This window comes from Telmatherina bonti, assembly GCF_933228915.1.
Source record: "Telmatherina bonti genome assembly, chromosome: 1".
Classification (NCBI taxonomy): domain Eukaryota; kingdom Metazoa; phylum Chordata; class Actinopteri; order Atheriniformes; family Telmatherinidae; genus Telmatherina; species Telmatherina bonti.
In genome coordinates, this window is record NC_136619.1 from 25,441,497 (window position 1) to 25,454,543 (window position 13,047).

Below are 13,047 nucleotides of genomic sequence, written 5' to 3' on the forward strand. Positions count from 1 at the left end.
AATCTTGTTCTACTTCTATTGTACCTTTTTCAATCCAGCTGAATAGTTTAAAATATTTGCACAGTCATTTGGATACATTTAAATATATCATAAAAAAAAGCAATTACAGATACTTCTTGAAAAACTCATTGCCAATGCAAACTTCAGCTTTCAAAATAGCTAAAGAAAAGGTAAATGTAATTTGGGAATGAAATAAAACTACATTTTACCAGCTCGACAGACACATGTAAGAGTGGTCTTTCAATGGGATCTAGTACAAATGGAAACCAAACAGCGACTGAAAATAATTCTGCAGTTAAAAACAACATATTTGTGTGGGAAAAGAAGTATTGCTCAGCTTTTGACACATTCCAAAATATTCGAACAAAAAGAGAAAATGTCCGTAATCACTGGACTGTTGAATGCTTTACAGCTGGGCTACTCAATTAGATATTCAGGTGGGCCAGATTTTCAAATAAAAAAAATGATCAGAGCCAGTAAATAAAGGGAAAATTAACCAGTGAAAATAAATTAATGAAAAAAAAAAACAAAAAAACACACATTTACATTTTGAAAAAAGTAGTTTATTAACTTTTCTATTTTAAATTCAGTCCCACATGACATGAGCAAATGCACAAAATAAAATAATGAAAATTCCAAACAGAGCCTATTTTTCTCCTAACTTTTAATATAAAAAGGTCATATCAAACTAAGCTTCTTGATGTGGTGCCTCCTCATATTATAATCTATAAACACCACCACACACTCAATGCATATTAAACACATCGGTTTGGCGCTTGAATGTGACGGCAAAATAAACAAATACCTATCAGTCCAGGCGGGGTTAAATCTGCAGTTTTTGTTGTCAATTTCGCATTTTGGGACAGAGAGCGACATGCTTGCCAGTACTACTCTTACAACTTCAAAACACAAAAACACGCGCTGGGGTTAAATGTTGCTAGATAACCAAGTGTTGCATTCATGGTCTGCACAACTGTAGGATTGTAGGCTACTTAATCAGTGTAAGAATGACTGAAAGTTCTTGATTAATATCTGTATTCTTTTACGTAAGCTGGGCCACATAGAAGCTGGTTCTGGGCCGCATATGGCCCACAGGCTGCCATTTGAAGAGGCCTGCTTTCCAGTGTGCTTTTTAATATTTATCAGATACAAATACATTAACTTAGACATATCTCAATTATCCATAAATTATGATTCCTATCATTTCTTAACATGCATTCTTCCACATTACCATGATAAATCTTTCATTACAGACTGGATAGTCTAATTTCATCACAATCATGCTCATGTGTAACAACATTATTGTTATAATAAAAAATGGTTGCCATATAACTTTATTTTGTGCAAACACAGAAAAAAAAGCACGTTGTAGAACTCATAAATGATGCAGTAAATTGAGATGCTTGTATAGAATATTGCAAGAAACTTAAATCACAAACAAACTGCTTTATAGCATGATAACAGCTGCTTAAATAACACACACAACTTTCATTTTAATGAGAGTTTGCCAATAATTTGTTCAAGATTTTACAAGACATGACTCAAAAAATGTTGTATAACATTGGCTTACAGCAGTTACATAAAAGACTGCAACACAAAACCAGCCATATATGAAGCCACATCAGTGCAATAAACCAGTTACTCCATTCAGGAAGGATCCGGGCACCAATGACAAAATGTCTTTGCTGATGAAGAAATAGACAGAAGTGCAATGGACTCTAAGTTTCTTTGTGTTATTTAAGAATAAAGATTACAGTAGAAATTAGGTTTAATTCTGGCAATGAAAATATTTTATAACACATGCATCCCTTAGCAGACTCAAAAGATGAGACAGCCACTGAACTGCACATCAAAGCGAAACTTCACCAAGCACTGGAATTCAAACTATTTAGAGAGGACAACACACAAGCAAGCTCCCTCCATCTGCATTCAAAAACACAAATATTCCTCTTAACACAGAAAAATATGAACACACCAGTACAGACTTTGAATTAAATCACATCAAACTGACAGAAATGTTTTATTTGACTAACTCTTATTTGGTGAATCAGAGACCACAAATACACACACACACACACACACACACACACACACACACACACACACACACGATTGCAAAAACTCATGCAAAAACAGATCATAACATTCACTAACTTGGAAATGGTGAGTAAATACAAGAATTTCTGTCTGGTTCACTGGAAAATCATGCTGAGGAAAAGCCTTTAGCAACACAGCGCACGAACACTGAAGGTAATCGTGACCACTAAGCTGCAATGCTAGCTGCATTGCATGGATCATAGCAAAAATTCATTTACAAGCTGCTAGTTTACAGTACACGAACATGTATTTGTCAGGATTTATTTAAAACAAAGAACAACAAGCAAGCAAAAAAGACAAAAGTGCTCTAGAATGATTGAACCTAATTAAGTAAAAAAAAAAAAAAAAAAATCAACATGCTTACTCAGAATTAGACAGGAGCCTCCCTATTATTTTTTGTCTGTAAGTAAAAAAGATACCACACCAAAAAGACACTTGAAGCATGGATTTAGAAGTTATAAAATCCACCTAAAACATCCCTACAAACATAAATTAGCATGTTATATCTTCTCTCTTTACTGTTATAATTATACTTCTGTTGCAGCCAAAGTAACAATGACATTTCACTGCAGTGGCTTAGATTAGCTGATCAGTCTTCCCAATATAATATGTTAAAAAAGTACTACAGATTACTAAAGGAAAAAGCCTTCATGGGTAATGTGCAGGCATACATAAATAAAGAAAAAACACTTACTCTGCCACAGTGCAATGTTCTGCTACGACATCTTGCATAACAGCATTCATATTGTTGTAACACTGTCCAGTGTTGAACATTGCAGAACAAGCACTAAATACAGTGGTCTTCCCAAGCAAGATAATGAGCAAAACTGATCAAGGGGCCGTGATATACTTCCTAAAGGCTCTGACTAGACCTTTAATTTCCAACATCAAAATCTGATCAAGAAAATGTCAGATGTACAGAAAAAAAAAATTTCAAAATATCTCCAGCCCACAATGCACAGTAGCCAATGATCAACTGCCAAGATCCCAGTTTGAGGGCCCTGAAGACACTAAAAGATCCTCTGTCCATGCTCGATGTATGAGAGGGACTCACAGACAATTAGCCAGGTTTCACAGAGCAATCAGGTGATAAATGCTCACTGCAATCAAAGTCTCTAAGCAGGTAATTAAGATAAAAAATCGAACTGACTCCGGCCAACTTTCATATGAAAGGGTGTGCAGCATACAGTACAGTTCATTTACAATCTCCTCTAACATGATCAGAAATAGCTTCTGGGGTTGTAAAGTACTACTTTTGAAACCTTGAGGACTGATATAAAAGGAAGCTGTTGACTCAGCTGACGGGAAAGGGAATAAAGTGCTAAAAAATACAAACAAATAAAAGAAAACTGATGGCACAGGATGCATTTTAAGCACACACTGGGAGGGTCTGTTTGAGTCTTGAGGCACTCAAAAAAATCACAATAGAGTAATTGTTAATAAGAATGTAAGACTGGAAACCTAATGCCAATTTTTTGTAAACTGAGAAGTCATTGCAAAACAATACTGCTTTCCAAACAATAATCTGCAGGTCTGCTCTGGCCATGCAAAACTCTTCCATCAGAGCTCATCTATGCTGAACTTTAGGTCTGTTCTTGTTTCTTTTTTCTTCTCCAAGTCTTGCCATTTTACCCAGTTATGACTATTTGTTGTTGTAAAATCTACAGTGAGTTTGCCTACATCGCTGGTTATTAATAACTTAAGACGATTTCTAGTAAAGTCTAATTAAGGATTTGGAATGTCTGCTGATTAGTAATTATAAACCACAGCAGGCTGGGAAAAGAGACGAAAGGAAAACAGCAGACAACAATACAACTGTTCAAGGTTGTGTTTAAGTAGACAAAATAAAAAAAAATGGTGGTGAATACATATATAACTGTCATTGCACTTCTCATTTTGCAGTTTTTTGTCTGTAACACACATACACATGTGCACACTAAAGTATCTTAATCTGTTGCGTTCTTACTACACTATTCAATCCCACAGAAATCCTAAATAAGTTTAAAATAAACAGTCAGGAATTAGTCAGGTAGAAGCATGTAGGAGAAAAATCTGTACAGTCATACTATGATTGCTTTTTTTATGCAAGTTGGGGCTTGTGATGGAAGAGTATGAACGTCATCATTGAAGTCTTATAAAACTCATCAAAAACACTTCCTCCTAGCAAACTCTGAATCATTAAGGAATGGCAAGAGGGAACAACCATGAGGCAACAACACAGATGTTACAAAGATAAATGATTATGCCTTTTAAACGCCATACAAAGAATGACCTTAGTATAGTATTTCGCTCAACATGACTGCAGTTTCATTTAAATAAATAACAAAAAACTAAAAGGATAATTAAACTATCCTGTTGGGTCCAGCTTTACCTTTTCTAGTTTTGACTTGTCCTGAGGCAAGCGCTTCCACTGTGGGTGGGGGATGAAAGCAAACGTGACCTTTGATTTTAAATTAAACTGTGACAGAGTGACAAAACACAAGGTTAAAAAGGCTATAATGCAGCCAGCATATATATACTGACTTCTAGCAGTTAAAGAATGACAATAAACAAACAAACAAATAAATAAATAGGCAGCGTATTTATAAAGTTAAGAGGATAAAATACTGTTCAGTCAGTGACAAATGGTCTGACCATCCAAATCACTTCCACTGCTTTCATAACTCATTTTGAAGCCAAAAGAAAAAGCAAAATCAGTGAAATCTCTGTAAAACAGAATATAGCACTTTCGATCCCTGACCAATGGTAGAGTCCTTCAAATATCTTGTTTACTTAGAACCATCTGAAATTTGAGTATTACGAAACATTAAGTCTTCCTCACCATTGCTCTTCATTTGAACAATAAACCTTTGAGAAAAGAAACACATTGAAGATTTCCAGCAAATCATTGCCCTCAGATCTTATGGTCGGACTTACACTTTAAATTTCTTTCTACAATACTATGGTTGTCCAAGCTGAGTGCAAGAAAAAGAATCAGTATATTGAAAATAAATAAATGAGCACACTGACGGAGAAAAATCGGAAGGACCAATATGGATGTTCATTCCAGTCTTTCCAGTCAGCCGAGGAAGCAGCAAATGACTCAGAAAAAAGAAATGAAAACACCGGACACTGAGACACCAGAGCTGTTGAGCTGTGTGATCTATTGCTTTAGTACTTTATGCCGAAGGTGTTCAGCATGTCTGAAGGTTTTTAAATACCTTTCTGTAAGAGCCTGGGTAAGAAAGCCATGTCATGTGGCAAACAAAAGGAACAAAATCACTCAGGAGTGATACCCCTACAGGCACCACAAACTTGGATCATGTTCTTGAAACCATTCAACAAAGATATACTGTGTTTCAAAACTAAAAACCCTAAGAGCATGTATTATATTTGCATAACCTAGCAACATTTTTACTATCAATAAATCCAGGAAAAATGCACAGTCATATAGGCACCCAAGAAAGGTCGAAAACTCTGTTAAATTGTTTAATCAACATTAAAAACGCTTAAGCTAATTCTAAGCTCCTCACATCGATGTGCATAGTGTGCTCATTTGCTGCCAAGAAATTACAAAACAGGCAGACACAAAGAAACAAAACTGAGCTAAAAAATAAATGACATACGTTCTGCTTTTCCACCTGCAGTGAGGTCAGATTCAAACTGATAAGAAGAGAAAATCAATAATAAGAGGGATCCAAATGGTCTGTAACACTGGCAACAATATGATGCACCATCTATGTACTCTTGATCATCCGGTGACCTGCAATACTACCCATCCTTAATGGGTATGTATAACCCAAGTATAACTGTGTCTTCCAACAAACCTCTGAACACACACATATGTGATCACCAAACTACATGTGAATCTGCTATTCTCATCTGTTTTTTCACCTGTATGAAATAAATACAGACTGAATACTGTGTTAGATTAATAGAAAGAATGCCAGGATGACAAATAAGATAATAACTTATAAACAGTCAATAACGACTTAATTCACATTACCAACAAAGCTCAGTGACCATCAGCTAAGATTGTAGGCAGGGCAACAACACAGGAAAAGGATGGGTATCATGAGAGAGGAAAGAATCAGAGAATTGGTGTTAAAGGTCACCAGAGCCTGTAAACAAAAAGATCATCACACCTCAGAGGGCCATCTTTCAATCTACTGTAGTCAACAGAGCTTTGGTACACTCTCCACGAAAACTGAATACATAAGGAGGTTTTTAATGTAAGGCAGGTGTATTGAATTTCATTGAGTAGATAGTTTCAAGTTTTTCAGTGTAAAAAAGCGGATTCAGACCTATAGCTATTCTTTGCACTATTTGTTATTTAATCATTCCCTATTCAATGTATACAGGTACATTTGCTGGTCTCTGAATGTCAATTCAATACAGAGTGAATAATTGACAGTTGTTTTTCTCTCAATTTGAGCCAGGATGTATCCAGGCAGCAGTAAATGTACGCTGTACAACCGAGTTATGAGTTTGTGACACGTTAACTGCTGCATCTAACCGACCAGTGGAAAGACTGTAGCCAGCCAAGATTCACCACATTTAATATTTAATGTCTTAGTCCAGAATCATCTTGCTCTGCACGAGAGGTGACTGCTAGATCTCACAGGTGCTTTGGGCTTTTCACACGCAAGTGTAAAAAATCTTCCACAAGATGAGAGTGAGCAAACCCACTGGCCATAATAATAGCTATTCCCACTGTCCTTTTACACTAGGCAGAGACTATGTGAATACTCAAGCAATTAGATCATAAAATGTGCTTTTACTTAATAAATGGAAATACCTTTCTAGGAGGTAAAGCCTTGCAAAAGAGAATTACTCGCATAGAAGTTTAATTTCACAAAAAGGCATAAAAAAGATTTAGAATGTATCAACAGCCGGATGTGCAGCACTAATGCTTAACAGTTATAACTACAGCAACAACTGTCCATTGTTCATATAAAAGACCTCCTCCCTCTGTATGAACAAAGTTTACCTGCTAGTCTAACTAAAACAAGTTGAGGAGACAAAGGTTTCCTTTTCTTTTCACTAAAAGAATGTTTTTGGGAGAATGGAAAAACAACAAAACATACTTGTAATGCTTCAGAAGTCATCTGAGGCCAACAACTTCATTGCCCATCATAAAATTTAAAAAGTCCTCTGTGCTTGCAGACCAGCAAATCTATCCATAAGATTTGACCAGTGAAGCTGCAGACTGCAAGTGCAATATGTATGTTTTAGTTGTGCTATAGAATAGTGTTATTATTATTAAGTATGGCTGCAACGATTTGTTGACAAAGTCAACAATGAAAATTCATTGTCGACGCGTTTTGTTATAAACGCCCGTAACGGCTTTGCTAATAAAACACTGCGCCAGGTAACTTAACGCCATTTACTAACCATGGCTCTTCAGACCGTTTAAGAACTCTAAACATCAAGCAAATGACGCAAAAGCACCACAGGAAGTGCTGAGGGCAGTATTAGCATTTTGTGCAGCGTCTTTGTTTGAACACTGAAGAAAAAACTGACGGTGGTGCAAACCTATTTCCAAAGTTTGGGGATATTTCACGCTAAACAAAGTGTCAAACAGGCTAAATGTGTAGTCTGCCATGCAGAGTTGGCATACCACGGCAGCACGACAGCCACGCATGAGCATCTGAAACAAAAGCACCCCGGAGTCATGGTTTCCAGCATTCTGGATAGCAAAGTTAGCATTAACGAATAGTAATGTGTTGATGTTACCTCTGCCAAAGAGGTTATGTTTTTACCGGCGTTTGTCTATTTGTTTGTGTTCAAGATAACTCAAAAACGTATGGATAGATTTTAATGGAATTTTCAGGAATTGTCTGAAATGTGAAAAGGAAGAAGTGTTTTAATTTTGGTGGTGATCCGGATCACCGTTTGGATTCAGGAATTTTTTTAAAGGATTCTGGTCCTTGTTTACCTTACAAAACAAGCTTTTTCAAGATGTAAATAATCATTTTAATGCAATTCTATGAAAATTAAGATGTTAAAATATTTAATTTATTTTGTTTTCCTTTTGAAGTAAATTCTGTATGGCTTGGATATGACACGTTTCAAAATAAATTAGTAGTAAGTTGTTAAGTTTAAATTTATTATTCAGCTGGTTCAGGAGTCATTCTTTTAACTTACGAAAGGACATTATGTTGGGACTGCTTGGGAATCAGGGTGACATACATATGATGCAAATGAGGAGAGTGGGGTAAAACATACGGGAGCCTGTAAAAAGAGCCGTGTCAACTGAAAGCACAGATGGTGGGCGTGACAGAAATAATCGTGACTCATCGAAAAAATTATTTACAGATCAGTCAACTATTAAAATAAACGTTAGTTGCAGCCCTATTGTTAATCATAAAGATTATCATTCGTAATATTATTATACTGACATTTATCAGAAGCTAAGCAATTGATTATTAATGATTTATTAGGAAGGGGAGTGGGAATGATATAAGTCTGTACTTTCTAGGGCTGTGACGATATGCTTTTGTCCCGATTCGATTCGATTCGATTCCGATTTTTTGGGTGCCGATTCGATTTAAATGGCGATTCTCAAAATTCTTCAATATTGATGATTTTTGTAATTAAAAACTTTTTTTTTTTTTTTTTATTATAAAACTTCTTTTTGCTAGTAATTTTACTCGATTTCAGTTCGGAAAAATCAACACAGTAGCCAGACCATCATTCCGCTGCTATAATGCCCAAGAAGACAAGTAAAAAGATCAATAAAACCAATGAAAATGACAAAAATTTTATAGTGGATTAATTTTATTTATTTGAAAAAAATATAATCGATTTTTAACAAAAAAAATTGCGAAGAAAAAAATCCAGATTTCCGATTTTTCGATTCGATTTTCCCACCCCTAGTACTTTCCCCACTTCCTTTTGGGATATGTAAATACAATATGTAGTTGTCAGTTATGTTAACTTTATTCATGTATTTCTATTTACATCTGTCCATTAATATATGATTACTGTTTGCCTTTTACATGTTCAAATGTCAATATGTCAAGATAAATGTCAATATAATAATTTTATAAATTAAAAAAATTCAGTTCAAACCCACCTAACATACCAGAGATCATTTCCCTTCAGACAAAGCATGCAATATGGAGAAATGCTAACATCTCAATACCAAGATCCCGGACAGCTGGTGGGAGCAGCTTTAAATTTGTTATGCTACAAAATGTCTTTTGGGGGTTTTTTTTCCAATTATTTCAAAAAGTTTTTTTTTTAATTTTATTTAAGCATTTTCCTTTAACTCTGTGTGTTTGCTTTTTTTTTTTTTTGCAACTTCTACAAATGATATTTGCGTTTTTGAAAGTTTCTTCATGTAAAAATACCAAAACTGGAGTTATGTTGCACAAATATACAATGACATACATAGTTCATAAATATAAAAGGAAAAAAAACCGACATCACTCATAAATGGCTCTTACATATCAACTTCAGGTGTTTCAACAGGTTAAACTACTCATACATTGATTTGTTACGGTCACAACAAAGTCACAAGTGTGCAGTAAATACCAGAGGAGGCGATAGTTTGACCTGACCCTGATCAGACTTCTTACTGAAGTTTGGTTAGTGTTAATGATTAATAAAAGAGATTTAACAACTGATAAGTGACTAAACACTCACACCACATTTAGAGATGTGAGTACTTTGTATCATGCCATCATTTGCTTTTTTTTAAAATCATCACTGAATGAGCTCATTGGTGCCAATAGTGATCATACCAGCAATAAATCAAGACCAACTTCAGATATAACTGGAATGAAAAGACTTCATATCCTAAAAGTTCATTTAGAAATGAACAGCTGAATGATGGCACTTAAATACAAGCTAGTAAAAAGGGAGACCGAATGTTCTTAACAGTCCAGATGCCTGCCTGTCTGCATTCCTTCTCTTTTATCACACTGCGTTTTTATCAAGGTCTTTCCCAGATTAGTAAAGATTTGAGAGTCATGAAGCTTAGAGAAAAGTCTGAAACATTATGTAACTTCCAGCCTATACATCTTGTCAAATACAACCTCTGTAGTTTTTGGGTCATGACAAATGATCATACTCTAGATGAGTAACAACAAGGACCTAAGACCCCCAAAAAAAGATAATTTTGTGCGATTAACGCATGAATTAATGTAGGGTGTAATTCACGCTGCACAGGGGCACTACAAACACGGCATACTGTGACACTCCCAACAATAACTGACTGAAGAACTCATAAATATGAGATTGATTTGAGGGCTAAAACCAAAGTCCTGCAGTGAACAATGACCTTCAAAAGATACTTCTCTTTTTTTGTTTTTAAATAATTTCCATATTCAATCTCAATTATTCCATAAATGCAGTAGCTGCTACTCAATAAAATCTCTGAATAAGTAAGAGAGGACTTCTTGGAAGTTGGGCAACACAATAGCATTGTCCAGTGAAGCATGCAACTGCAACTCAGACATGGTGGCGCTATTTGTTGTCCATGGCAGAAAATGCTGTGTTGCATGTGACTGCACAACAAATAATGTTTCTTTTTCTTTTTTTTCTGGGATAAACTAAGTATTTTTCATTTGAATTACATTTCAAGAAATTGTAGGCAACTTAAGGTTGAAGAAGTAATTATATTCCGAACATCAGTCTGGGCATATTGCCTCCTGCAGAGTAAAAACTATCCGCTAAAGTGGCAGCTTGAGTAGGTAGAACAGGTTTAGGTTGAGGTTTAACAGATAAACTTGCCACAGAATGTCCAATATGACAACAAAACATTGTATCTGCCTCATAATCATAATGTTAACAATGGTCTTCAGTTCTCAAAGTTACTAATCTGTGAGTTAATCATCCCAATTTTCATCACACAAAATGATTTCTGTTCCATATGGACATCTGAACTCAGAATCCACTGATACAAAATGTATCGAAAACCCAAAATACATTTACTAAATACTTATCTTATCCTTCCTTTTGCTCTACAGTACCTATTCTTTTATCTTTAGATATCAACAACCTTTCAAGGTATTTTTAAGCGCATGCCGCTAAGTTTGCTTAACACAGCAGAGTCAATATTAATAGAGTGCTATTTAAACCCTGGTTTATATACAGAGCAGCCAGAGAGTTAATGATCGACTAAGATTTGGTAGGTGTCAATAAAGAATAAAAAAGAACTATGTTAAGATCTGAGGCATTACAATTGTTTAACGGGCTCACTGGAACTTATAGGAAAAAGCCATAACATTCTTTGTCTTCACTGTGGAAGTGCTGGGAAGACATTTTATAACTTCCATTAGCCCATGCTTCATTACCCACCATAAAAAGTAGAATGAAATGCCCACCTATCTTTACTGCTATTGTTACAGTGTGTTGTTCCCTTGTTATTCTCTGGACTACTGTTGTGTTAAAAGTATGAGCTCTGCATTTAGATTTAGCTGCCCAATGTAAACTTATTAGAATTCATAAACCCAACAGGAATGAGTGTGGGGCATAATTTGTCCATACCGATTGTGATTAGTTAGACTATTCTGTCAAACAAAATAGTAGATCTACCAGAACGTTTTCTTAAATGCCAAACTACAAAACTAGTGTCATAGACCTGGTCGTGGTCATGAGCAGCTTAAGCGATATTTATACAAATTCTCATAGAATTTGAGTATTACAGGTACAGACATCATTGGAAACAATATTTTGTGTAGCTCATGGTTAATTATTGGACACCATGGCCATTTAATTAGTAGGGCTGTGATGATAAGCATTTGTCCCGATTCGATCCGATTCCGATTTTTTGCGTTCCAATTTGATTTGAATAGCGATTCTCAGAATTCTTCGATATTGCTGATTTTTGTCGATTAAAAACATAATACAAAATGCATAAAACTTTATTTTTGCTCTGTCTTTTTTCTTGATATCAATTAGGAAAAAACAACACAGTAGCCAGATCATCATTCTGCTGCTATAATGCCCAAGAATGCATGTAAAAAGATCAATAAAAACAATAAAAATGACAAAAATTTTATACTGAATTATTTTTACTTCTTTGAAAATGTATTTAAGAAAAAAATCGATTTTAAAATTGTGAAACAAAAAATCCCAATATTCGATATTTTAATTAGATTTTCTCACCTCTATTAATTAGTATTCTACAGGATGATGTTGTGCCGGACATCACTATGTTTCTATTTTTTCCAAGTGAGACTAGAGAATACAACACAGCAAGGCCAATTTGAGTCATCGTTTTGAGGTTTATGAAACACAAAACCACTCCACAACCATTTGTAATATTCTAAGGAAAGATTGCTTAATTCTGGACATGGCACAGATAATATATTGTGATTATTGCACAAAAAGACTTTCCTGTTCCTTTGCAAAACATTGTGTGGAATCAGTCTTTTCTCACTAGCTTGACAGACAGACATTTTTGTTTGTTTGCTTTTTGTTTGTCCTTTTAAGGTGAAAGGTAACATCACTCAAAGTTGTGAGCTTCATCCATCCACTACATATATTTAAAAAATGCTCTAAAGTGGAAGAGCCGGTCAGAGGGCCGAAGGGAAATGGTAGAGGTGAACTAGTTGTGTGGCTGATACATAACAGTAAGAGTTGCTCAGTAAGAAACATGAAGCAACAAAGAGAAAATTGAAATATATAATCATAAGACACATCCTGAAGCTTTACTTTTGGGAAAGATTAAATATTTTTCCCTTCAGAATCCTCTGAAGCAAGCATCATAGGTAGGACCACAGTGACCCCAGAGCTGCTTCAGATTGAGCCATTAGCTCCACCAGTATCGTCGAAATCAGGAGCTTTCAAAGCTGAGAAAATGCATGCTCGAGGACAAACAGCTGCACTAAAACAGTGATCCCAAGTAGATTATTAGTTGAAAATAATATGAACTCCTGTTAATGATGTCATGAAATGCATTTTTAAAAAGGAATATTTTTCACAGAGCTGGGTTGAGGTGTGGAGCAACGATTTCACCGA

The 13,047-nt window shown here is 35.3% G+C and overlaps 1 protein-coding gene across 1 annotated transcript in view; it reads right to left on the bottom strand.

Moving 5' to 3' along the window:
* Nucleotides 1-13,047, bottom strand: part of nfat5b (nuclear factor of activated T cells 5b) — a 30,581-nt gene that overhangs the window by 16,460 nt on the left and 1,074 nt on the right. The window lies entirely within an intron of this gene.